We start from the raw sequence: 12,054 nt of genomic DNA, 5'->3' as shown, positions 1-12,054 counted from the left end.
CCTCATTTCTACAGGAAACAGTGATAGAATGGAGTGTCAGCGGATTATCACATCCTCCAATGTTTTGGGAGGGCAATTTGGGGTGCTCCTCCCACATTACAACCCCCATCATGGGCCTACTTGCACCTGCCACCACCCACCCACCAACTTGCTCACTCACTCACCTTCACTGGTGGAGGAACGGTGGGCGGGGGGAGTGTACCGCCCCCGGCACCATTGGGGAGGGGGGTACCATCGCAGCCGGGCCCCCCGGACATGCGCGACACACCTCCACTCCCATCGTTCAGCCTGGACACTGAGGTCCAGCTCCGAGGGCCTTCTGGCGGTTCCCTCACTGTGAGAAGTGAAGCTACAGGGAACCAGGCAGAGGGCCTTCTCGGTAGTGGCATCCGCCCTGTGGAACGCCCTCCCATCAGATGTCAAGGAAATAAACAACTATCTGACTTTTAGAAGACATCTGAAGGCAGCCCTGTTTAGGGAAGTTTTAATGTTTGATCATTTTTCAGGTTTTTAATGTTCTGTTGGGAGCCTCCCAGAGTGTCTGGGGAAACCCAGCCAGATGGGTGGGGTATATTATTATTATTATTATTATTATTATTATTATTATTATTATTATTATTATTATTATTATTATTATTATTATTATTATCTTGGCTCAGGTGGGATTTATAGACAAGCAGCATCTGGTAGCTACTGACTGCCTAACTCTGTGAAACATCAATCTCCAGCTCCACATATATAAGGCCAGCAGGGGGCAGCATATCACAACTTAAAGGGCACCATCTCAATTGCTCAAATGACTTTGGAGACCAACTCTCTCTCAGCATGGTCCACTGCCCCAACTTCACCGAATCTCAGCTAACAAGGTTAAGAGCTTGTTGAAATCTGTTTGCAACCCCCAAGCACAGAGTACAAGAGCTGGAGGGAGAAAGAGATTTGAGTCAAAGGTAACAAAAGGGTTGGGACGCTGGTGGCGCTGTGATCTAAACTACTGAGCCTCTTGGGCTTGCCAATCAGAAGGTCGGCGGTTCGAATCCCCGCAACGGGATGAGCTCCCGTTGTTCAGTCCCTGCTCCTGCCAACCTAGCAGTTTGAAAGCACATTAAAGTGCAAGTAGATAAATAGGTACCACTCCAGCGGGAAGGTAAACGGCGTTTCCGTGCGCTGCTCTGGTTCGCCAGAAGTGGCTTAGTCATGCTGGCCACATGACCCGGAAGCTGTCTGCGGACAAACGCCAGCTCCCTTGGCCTATAGAGTGAGATGAGCATGCAACTCCAGAGTTGTCCGCGACTGGACCTAACGGTCGGGGTACTTTTACCTTTACCTTAACAAAAGGGTTTGCTTTTCTCTGACAAATGCCAGGATTTAATTTGTGTTCCATAGCTACAGGTGCTTCCACACTAGAAGCAGGAGGCACCTCAAGAACCTTGTTGGTGGAACATTTGTGATAGCACCGGCGTTGAATTCCACCCTGGGTGGTTACTCCAGAGTCGGCATGCTTTATCGACTCACTTTTTATGATATGATAATCCAATCACTGCCTGCCTTTTATTTTATTTGAGCCCCTTTTCAGACTGTAGAAAAGCTGGGGGGTTTTTGTGGGGGAGAGAGAACAGAACAGCAGAACAGGTACGGATTGTATTAGTCCTACTCTTCCATCTATTTTTAAAGATTTATTTTTACATGTAGGTACATTGTAACACAAATTCAGTATCAGCGCTATCATCACAGCGTACCTTTTGATCTATTTTTTAAAAATGATATATTCATGTATTAGGGCTTAAATGCATAAGTGTTTAGCACAAATTAAAATGTTGATTCCCACCCCCACCCCCACCCCCAGTACACTCTCTCCCAGTCTTTCTGTTCAGTGCTATTTTATTGTCTCCGTGGGATTTGAACACCACTCTGAATTACAGCAATTTTATTCAGTAGTATTGATGGATCAGACCAAGTAAAGTACTTTAAATGCATGGTGTATATATAGCCTGAGCTTGAGTGCTGGAAGATAAGAGGAAAAGATTTATTTCTCCACATCATTCGTAATTTTATAAGTTTCTGTCATGTCACTCCTTCCCCTCCTCCATGAGCCAACAAAATAAAACAACAAAAAGTCTTCATATTCTCCAGTCATTTCTTGTAGGGAAGGGGCCCAAACCTTTTGATTCTTAACAACTCTGAGAAGATAGGCAAATTATTATCTCCATAGTGCAGTCTGGCAGAGGTGTGGAGATTTCTGAAGATAGTGTCTTGCTTAAGACCACTCAGTGAATTCGTGGTGGTGATCTTTGAGTCAGACTTTTTCCCAGACTTTTTCCCAGATGAACTTTAACAGGGAGAAATGTAAAGTATTGCACTTGGGCAAAAAAAATGAGAGGCACAAATACAAGATGGGTGACACCTGGCTTGAGAGCAGTACATGTGAAAAGGATCTAGGAGTCTTGGCTGACCACAAACTTGACATGAGCCAACAGTGTGACGCGGCAGCTAAAAAAGCCAATGCAATTCTGGGCCTCATCAATAGGAGTATAGCATCTAGATCAAGGGAAGTAATAGTGCCACTGTATTCTGCTCTGGTCAAACCTCACCTGGAGTACTGTGTCCAGTTCTGGGCACCACAGTTCAAGAAGGACACTGACAAACTGGAACGTGTCCAGAGGAGGGCAACCAAAATGGTCAAAGGCCTGGAAACAATGCCTTATGAGGAACGGCTAAGGGAGCTGGGCATGTTTAGCCTGGAGAAGAGTATTGCTCAGAGTATTGCAAAAGAACGATGTCTTTTTTTTAAAAAAAAAAAAGTATTAGAAATTTCAACACAATAATTTTAACAAAAATACATCATCCACATTGTTTCCCCCTCCATTTCCCCCCTCCCCCCTAGACAAAAAAACCAACCTCCCCCCACCCCACCGGACTTCCCTCAGCTCCTTTCTCTGGTTTCTCAACACATCTTTCTGTCTGCTTCTTTCTATATATTACAATAAAGAGTTTGTGAATGTTTATTCAAACAAAAGAACGATATCAATCAACATTTGATGACCTCCTTCTACCGGTCCGCAAGTGTCCTTTCATACTGCATCACGGTGTGGTACGCTGGTTTGACATCAACGGATAGGAAGTGCCTACAGAGGGTGGTGAATACCTGTACAGCACAAGATATTATGGGCTGTCCCGTGAATGCCACGGATGAAATAGTGGAAGAACGTTGCCTCAGGAGAGTGAGGAAAATTCTCAGGGATGATTCACACCCTGGCCAGCACTTTCTTGATCTCCTGCCCTCAGGCAGAAGACATAGAAGCATGATTATTCACGCCAACAGGGTAAAGAACAGCTTCTATCCGTGGGCTGTTAGGCTGCTGAATGAAAAGATAACAACAGGGCAACTGAATTTCGAGTTTGGTGTGCGTGCGTCAGTAAACGATGGGAATTAAGACTAAGAGAGCTGAGTGGGGGGTGCTCGTGTAATCTCACTGTATACAAGTTGTACAAGTGACAATAAAGAATTTTTTTTAAAAATGCAGTCTGCCTTGGTAAAGGAGAAAACTGAGTTCCCCTGAAAATTCTGGTTGCTGAATGTTCCAAACGGCCAGTAGCCTGGAGTTATGATTTGTGCTGTTGTGAACATTCAAAACAAGCTGCATTCTAACTGCCAAGGAACTGAAAGGAGCTGCAGTTGCTACAGTTACCGGATCAGACGAGCTCCAGTCTTTTCAGATCTTTTAGGTCAGACGCAAGTAAGGAAGAACTGGGAAAAGCCCTTGAGTACTAGAGTCCAGTTGAAGAACCCAGGGTGGGATACAACAGGAATAAAACAATAATTTGAATGGAATGTACATAAGAGCAACAAATTGGATACTGTAATATCCAGGATTGGAGCCATCCCATAGCCACAGAACTGAACTTGGCATATATTTCATTTTCATTTGAATTTTATATCTCCCTGAAGTAGTGGAGTGGTCTTTGAACTCAAGTTTCACAGCAGATCCACATGGCCTTCAATTTAGCCTCAGGGTTGGGCTCTCAATTTCCATGACATTTTCTGGATCAGTGGCCATTGCTTCCTTGGAAGAGTCTATTTCCCTGAATCTCCAGAAATACTTTTTACCAAGAACAAACGTTCTGCTTCAGAGCTGCAGTAAAGTACCCCACATAAATAGAAGCTCCAATGCATTGCTCTTATGGAAGGCGTGGCGATCCCAAAACTGCAGGGAACTTCCTTCCTTCACTAGGATGGAAGACGTATTGCAGGAAACTGAACACAAATGTTCCTGCAGCTAAGTCCAGAATGGCTCCAATGGGGGTGTGGGGAAGAGAATAAAGATGAAACCTTTGTGTTTTCTGGGCTTGAAGACATTATACAGGGCATCCAAGAAACTGAGCACATTCGCAGTGGAGGCTAATGGCACGAAAGCCTGAGCAATAATCATTTCGGAGGGGAAGGACTCATGATCAGCTAGTTCTGTGCACAGTACGTTTATCTTCTTGATGGTAACTCCATGCAGAGAACAGGTGCCCCAGAGCCCAATCCCTACGAGGCCAGGGCTGCTGATGCCCACAATGTTGTCGACATACCACACCATCCATTGGACCCTGGCAGATGCACATAACGCAGCTACGAGAGCCAAGACAAACGCATCTAGTTGGAAGCAAGATGGCCTGCAGAGCAACCATACAGGAAGAGAGCCGTAAGCTGCCTCAGGTAATGATTTAGCTCAGGTATTGGCAAGGTGGTAACTGAAGGCGTCACACCTGACAGGAAGTGAGCATGGCCACTTTGTACCACCAGGTGAGCCACTTCTGCATGTAGAATGGGGCAAGGAGCCTTTTCCAAACCAGAAGCCACATTCCCCCATGGCAACGTTAGAGGCCTATAGTCAGCAGGGGACTGCTGACAAAGTCGGTAGTGCAAAAGATGTGGCAGTTCTCATGGGACAATAGCGTGTGGTCAGTGGACCAGGGGGAGTAAGCTAGTCTCTTAAATGTTTGAGAAGTGCTTCCTTCTCAAAGCCCGGGAAGCTTCTGCCTGGCTTAGGGAGGGAGGTGCGTGACGTCGCTCCCACATCACGTTTGCAAACTGTTTCCCTACGAAAAAATTCAGGCCTGGAGTCGGGGACTGGAGCAGTCCTTCCAAGGTTTGATTGGCTTGAATGTGTCCTTGGACCATTCGTCTTGCTTGCTTAAGTGAGGGATGGAGCTGTGAGTGCACATGTAGCAGTGGCACGCGGTGAAATTTTTCGTAGGGGAACAGTTAGGGGCAGAGGCACCAGCTTGAGGACATGATTGGGTGGAGGCGACGTCACGCGAATGGTCAAGCATGTGGGCATCGTGCCTCCCTCCCTGTGCCAGGAAGAAGCTTCCTGAGCTTTGGGAAGGAGGTGCCAGGGAAACATGAGGGAAACTAGCCTAGTCCACTGACCGTACACCGCTGCTCCAGGCTCAGGCTTTGATTTTAACTGGAATGGGCCATTCCGCCCCAAATTCCTGTATGGTCACTTACGCTGGTCTTGCTTCCCAAATCCCATCCCCACGGCTTCCCACCAGATTTCACTGCACCCCCTCCGGGGAAGCCTGGTGAAGGTCTCCAAAATGCATCTCAGTAAAAATTAGTTTCATGCAAGTTTCTGAAACTGGCAATAGTCAGGCTGTGAATTCCGGTAGGGGCTTCTCTGCATCTGAGACTGAAGAAATGAGAAAACACAACACTCCTGGCTTCTTTGTTTGGCCTTTGGGGCTATTCCCAGGTCACACGCCAGGGCCAGCTCGATATATTTTGGCAGCGGCAGCAGGCAATGTGTTTCTTGGGAGGCTGGATTTGCCCCTGTGGATCCTGCCACCCTAGGTCGCCTCACCTTGTTTCATGGGTGGGCCAGCCCTGCCATGCCCATCATTGCTGTTTCTCAGCACCTCCCTTGAATGCTTTTGCCCGGCTGGAATGTGTCCTTGAATTGTAATAATGCCTCTCGCTTGCCTGGTGGGCTGGATGTACGTATATCTGTGTGTGTAGGAGTCGGTGACATTTGCATCACTGGAATGTAACCTAGTGAAGAAAGATAATTGTCACATGCATTGCTATACCGACTTCTGCCTTTGAAACCAGCCACCACTGGCAACAAGGGAAAGTAGCCCTCTGGCGGAAAGCTATCCCCCACCTTTGTCCTATGATGGGCCTGTTTCCTCCAGAAATGTCTTCTCTTCTTTCTTAGTCAATATGATCTTCATTAGACCTCAACAATTTGTGCAGAATAAAGCTTCTGATGGAAATTATGCATTCCCTTCAGCAAACCTTTGGTTTGGACTCAGTCTGACCCTTATGTTTCCCTCCCCTTATGGTTTTGATTTTTAAAATGAGGCTGCATTTTAAATTGCATTTTAACCTGTATTTAATTTTTTCTTTTCTTATTTTGTTTTTACTGAAATGTTATTGGTGTTAGGTGCCCCGAGCCCGGCTCTGGCCAGGGAGGGCAGGAGAAGATGTGTGCCAGGAGAGGATGGCAAGTGTGGCAGGAAGATTCAAGGGCAATCAAAGAAACATTTAAACATTTCAGTGTAGTCTAGTGTCAACATTTTTTTGTTAATCGCAGAATATGGGTAGATTTCAAAATGAGAGCAATCTGCAGACAATCCTGGTTGTGATGGAGAATTGCCGTTCAAACTGCAGTGCTGGAGAATAGTGTTGGCTATTCCTCTACAGTTCTCCATGACACATTCTTGTGAACGGTGATTTTCAGCCTTGGCAAATCACAAGGGATCGATGCCTTAGGAGAGCGAGAAAAATTCTCAGGGACGATTCACACCCCGGCCAGCACCTCTTTAATCTTCTACCCTCGGACAGGAGATAAAGAAGTATAATCAGTTGTACCAACAGGCTAAAAAACAGTTTCTATCCATGGGCTGTTAGGCTGCTGAACGGAAAATAATATAGTGCAACTGACTTTCAGGGTTGGTGTGTTGTGCGACAAGCACACAGAGTGCAATGAGATTAAGTGTTTGTGCGAGGGAGGCTCTGTGAATTTCATTGTACACAAGTTGTACATTGACAATAAAGGTATTATTATTATTATTATTATAAAATAAGAACGATCAGAAAAGAGAGAGGCTGCTTTGCACTGATGAGGAGATGGGAGTTTGTTTGTCTCAAATTAGACCCCACAAAAATGAAATTACCCAACAAAAACAAGCTCACACCTCTCATTGAGTTTGTGTACATACTTAAGGTACATATGTTACAGGCTTGTTCATAATTGTATTTGGGGAGGTGACTCGTGTTCTTATGTAGGTGCATTGCTTTATACTTTTTGGACGTCCCGTGATCATATTATGAAGAAGTTGTGTTCTGTGTTACAAGTCAAGCCCTGCTAAGCGTTGTTGCTTCTTGTTTTTCAATGTATCAATAAAAAATTTGGTGAGGCACAAGTAAATTTTTATTCTGGAAGTGTGGGCCAGAGAAAAAAGTTTGAGAACCAGTACCAATTTGAGTGGGGGGCTCATGAGCAGGAGACAGCTATTCTGTTTTGGGTTTGTCCACCCTTTGAGGGGCCTTTGGTCTGAGTCAGAAGTCTGGTTCCTATGATATTCTTATGGTTGTGGGATATGTTAGCGCTACCACTCGTGTTTGTGTGTGTGTGTGTGAGAGAGAGAGAGAGAGAGAGAGAGGGAGAGAGGAAGAGAGAGAGAGAAACTGCCTGCCGTAACTGAGGCAATACTTACCCACATCCCCCTGAAGGGGTTGCAGTGGAATGCAGCATGAAGTGACAGTTTGTTCTGCTTCGTGCGCCTGAGCTGTGTTCCTGTGAGGCAAACATGCTCATATAACTAGATAGTTGGAGTGCTTGGCCTTTGCCAGCTTATCTGCGTGAGAGACACAGCTCTCGGCTATCACAGGGAGACGGCGTGCTGGAGTGATACAGCTGAAGCAAAGTTGCAATTTTCACCAATGGCAAAGAATTGCAGTGAGGGGCGTGGGAGACGGTTGCAGCAGCTGTAACATGGATTCGGCTTTGCCTTGGTTACTCGTGTGGGGTCAGAGGCAGTTTTAGGGTAGCGCGACTGGTTCGGCCACACTGGGCACCTCGCTGCAGGGGGCACCACAACAGTGCTGTTGAGATTTCGGAGGGCATAATTTTAGTGCCGCACAGAGCGCTGCTGAAATTTGAGATCACAACACCAACCACTGATGGGATACCCGTGAGCATAGGAGCCAACTCCTAGGGGCCAAGGGGTCTTCACCCCCTACAATGAAATATTTGAGATGGCCGACCCCCCCCCCAAGTTGATAGGCACTGCCATTCAAATGGTGCGCATGCGCCGCATCATATGATTATGTGGGTGGGGCTGACATGCCCCCCCCTCCATATTTTATTCAAGTTGGCACCCCTGCCCATGAGAGTTTTAGGAAACGTTTGAGGAATTTGCTGTTCCTGCAAAGCACTTTCTTGTTTTTCCTTGCCCCTGAGGGCCGCCCCATTTCCCATCCCCCAAGTTCTTCTTTGTATGCACATGAAACTAGAATAAATACTGCCCCATGCTGCGCACTGGGTCACTTGAGTTATTACGGGTACCTTGCGTGGGGTTTAAATAGGGGTGTTGGTGTGCTGTGATGGGGCTCAGAGTTCTGCCATATCCTATACTCAAAATGGGGGTGTGAGCGGAACAGTTGGCTGGTGCCCCCCTCTTCCACTGAGTTTTATAGGAGGGGGTTGAATGTTGCAGTTCTGTTGTTGTGTACAATTCCACCATTGTTGGGGGCATAGGAGGACCCTGAAGGAAGATAAAACTGGGACTAAGTCTGTTCCCCTCCCACGTTCCCCACATCCCACTGACATCCTTGCCCTGTTCTGTTGACAGAGTTATTCCCATCAGAATAGATACACCAGTAGGATGTTGTGCAAGCCTATCATCTGTGGCGGCAACATTCAGTATTTCATGTTCTGCTGGTACAGCAAGTCTTCATAGCCAGTAGCTCAGACTGAGCAACCGAGTCATTCAGCCTAATTTGATGCTGACTTGGCTGGGAAATCAGATGCACAGACATGGCCCCTGAACATAGCATGGCTTAACCTTCTCTTAAAGGTGGAGGGGCCCTTATTTTTTCCACCCCCCACCTGACAACCTTGGTCCTCCTCTGCCTAACTTTAAAAGCCCTCCTCAAGTAGTCATCTCAGAGCTCTGGCAAGAGTGATCTCCCTCCCTCCCCTCCCCCCCCCCACCAGAAGTCTGCTGAGATTGGAGTGTTATAATAATTCTGTTGTTGTTTAGTCGTTTAGTCGTGTCCGACTCTTCGCGACCCCCTGGACCAGAGCACACCAGGCCCTCCTGTCTTCCACTGCAGTTTGGTCAGACTCATGTTTGTAGCGTCGAGAACACTGTCCAACCATCTCGTCCTCTGTCGTCCCCTTCTCCTTGTGCCCTCCATCTTTCCCAACATCAGGGTCTTTTCCAGGGAGTCTTCTCTTCTCATGAGGTGGCCAAAGTATTGGAGCCTCAGCTTCACGATCTGTCCTTCCAGTGAGCACTCAGGCCTAATTTCCTTAAGAATGGATGCGTTTGATCTTCTTGCAGTCCATGGGACTCTCAAGAGTCTCCTCTAGCACCAGAACTCAAAAGCATCAATTCTTCGGCGATCAGCCTTCTTTATGGTCCAGCTCTCACTTCCATTCATCACTACTGGGAAAACCATAGCTTTAACTATATGGACCTTTGTTGGCAACGTGATGTCTCTGCTTTTTAAGGTGCTGTCTAGGTTTGCCATCACCTTTCTCCCCAGGAGCAGGCGTCTTTTAATTTCATGGCTGCTGTCACCATCTGCAGTGATCTAATAATTCTAAGGTCCCAAATATAAAATAAACGTTCATAAATGTACAAGGCAAACACATACATAAGTATATAAACCATGTGTCTGAAATAGTACAGGAGAGCAATCCTGAAACCATTTTGACTCTCCCAAATTGACCTCAAATATTTACCTGCAAGGAGGAAGCAAACGAGAAAGCCTTTCCATTGTCTTTTCCTTACCTGTCTTAAGAGCGTATTTGTGTATGAATAGGGTGAGCCTGTGACCTGGTTTCAGGAATTAAAATATTTACCATCATGAAAGAATGGCCAAGCCACCCAGATAAAACAACCAGTGACCATTAACAGATATCCTGGCAAACAGGATTTCTGCTGCAGACCACCTCCTGTGATGTATTTCTGCTGTAGACCACCCTCTTCTGTGATGTATGTATGATGCTTGGGGTGGTGGTGGTCTTGAGCTACAGGGTGGGCAATTTCAAAAGTCTATATAAGGGCTTGTGCACCATTTTTTTTTTGGTTCCTCCTCCCTCCTGCATGAGGTGAGAACTCTGTTGCTTCGCTTCTCAATATTCTCTACTTGGCCTCTGTTATTTTCTCCTACCGATAGGGGACGCACTTAAGGACTCTATACGGGCTCGGGAATACCCCATGAGGGAAAAGGCACAGTTGTTTTTTCTATAACAGGGGGAAGAGAGAAAGAAAAGGGGGTGGCAGAATGAAAGAAAACGGTATCTGTGCCCCCTGACATATTACCCATATGGCAACCTTATGCAGAAGGCTGGCTGGCTGAGAGGCTAAGGAAGGGAAGCAGCCTATCTGGAGTATAGAATGATGTTCTTAAACAGCAAGTGAAAATTCATTTTGTTTAAGCATACCTCGGAAGGAAGCCAGGGACAAAAGCTTTAGGGAAATAAGTTTGCTGCTTAATGGGCCTTCCTTTTTGATCAGTATTGCCCTTTTTAAGAATCTGCATTGTTAGGAAATAGCAGAACAGCAGAATGGAAATAGTTATAAAGCAATAACATGGCGTCGTTTGTATCATCTAAAGCATGCCATTTTTATTTTTAAAATAATTATAGGCCAGACAATTTATAGGCAAGTCAGAATGGACATCCTTGCCTTTAATAAACTGAAGGACAGCATCGGCTGGGATATTCTTTCTCCCTATCATCTCTGCTTCCTGCAGATGTTGTTGTTTAGTCATTTAGTCGTGTCCGACTCTTCGTGACCCCCTGGACCAGAGCACGCCAGGCACTCCTGTCTTCCACTGCCTCCCGCAGTTTGGTCAAACTCATGCTGGTCACTTCGAGAACACTGTCCCACCATCTCGTCCTCCGTCCTCCCCTTCTCCTTGTGCCCTCCATCTTTCCCAACATCAGGCTCTTTTCCAGGGAGTCTTCTCTTCTCATGAGGTGGCCAAAGTATTGGAGCCTCAGCTTCAGGATCCGTCCTTCCAGTGAGCCCTCAGGGCTGATTTCCTTCAGAATGGAGAGGTTTGATCTTCTTGCAGTCCAGGGGACTCTCAAGAGTCTCCTCCAGCACCAGAATTCAAAAGCATCCATTCTTTGGCGATCAGCCTTCTTTATGGTCCAGCTCTCACTTCCATACTCTGGGAAAACCAGAGCTTTTACTATACGGACCTTTGTTGGCAAGGTGATGTCTCTGCTTTTTAAGATGCTGTCTAGGTTTGTCACTGCTTTTCTCCCAAGGAGCAGGCGTCTTTTAATTCCGTGGCTGCTGTCACCACCTGCACTGATCATGGAGCCCAAGAAAGTAAAATCTCTCACTGCCTCCATTTCTTCCTCTTCTATTTGCCAGGAGGTGATGGGACCAGTGGCCATGATCTTCGTTTTTTGATGTTGAGCATGGAATACTGAAGAAATCAGGAAAGGGTTCTGGAGTTCAGGAAAGGGCTGTCATAAATGACTAGGCAATTCATCGGCCTGATCCAGTATGCCTTCCTTATTTTCTTATGTGCCTTTTTAAAAAAAAAAGCCAGATGATGATGATGATGATGGGTTTTATTATTTCGACGATGAAACTTAATTTCCATTATAATGATGGCTTTTTATTATTCTGAAGATGACGATGGTTTTATTTTAAACACCGGTGTGGAATATATATATATAATTCTTTTTTCAGCGGCTGAACGTGCAATGCCAGCCCAAAGGCCGCGCGCCCTCTTCCTCCCGCCTCGTGCCCGACAGTAACCCCGGCAACGCCTCCTCCTCCGTCCCCCCTCCCTCCCTGGGTCTCTCCTGT

The sequence above is a fragment of the Podarcis bocagei genome (genome assembly GCF_964188305.1).
Source record: "Podarcis bocagei genome assembly, chromosome: 17".
Classification (NCBI taxonomy): domain Eukaryota; kingdom Metazoa; phylum Chordata; class Lepidosauria; order Squamata; family Lacertidae; genus Podarcis; species Podarcis bocagei.
The sequence above is the reverse complement of the archived record's forward strand: the minus strand, read 5'-3'. Positions refer to the sequence as shown.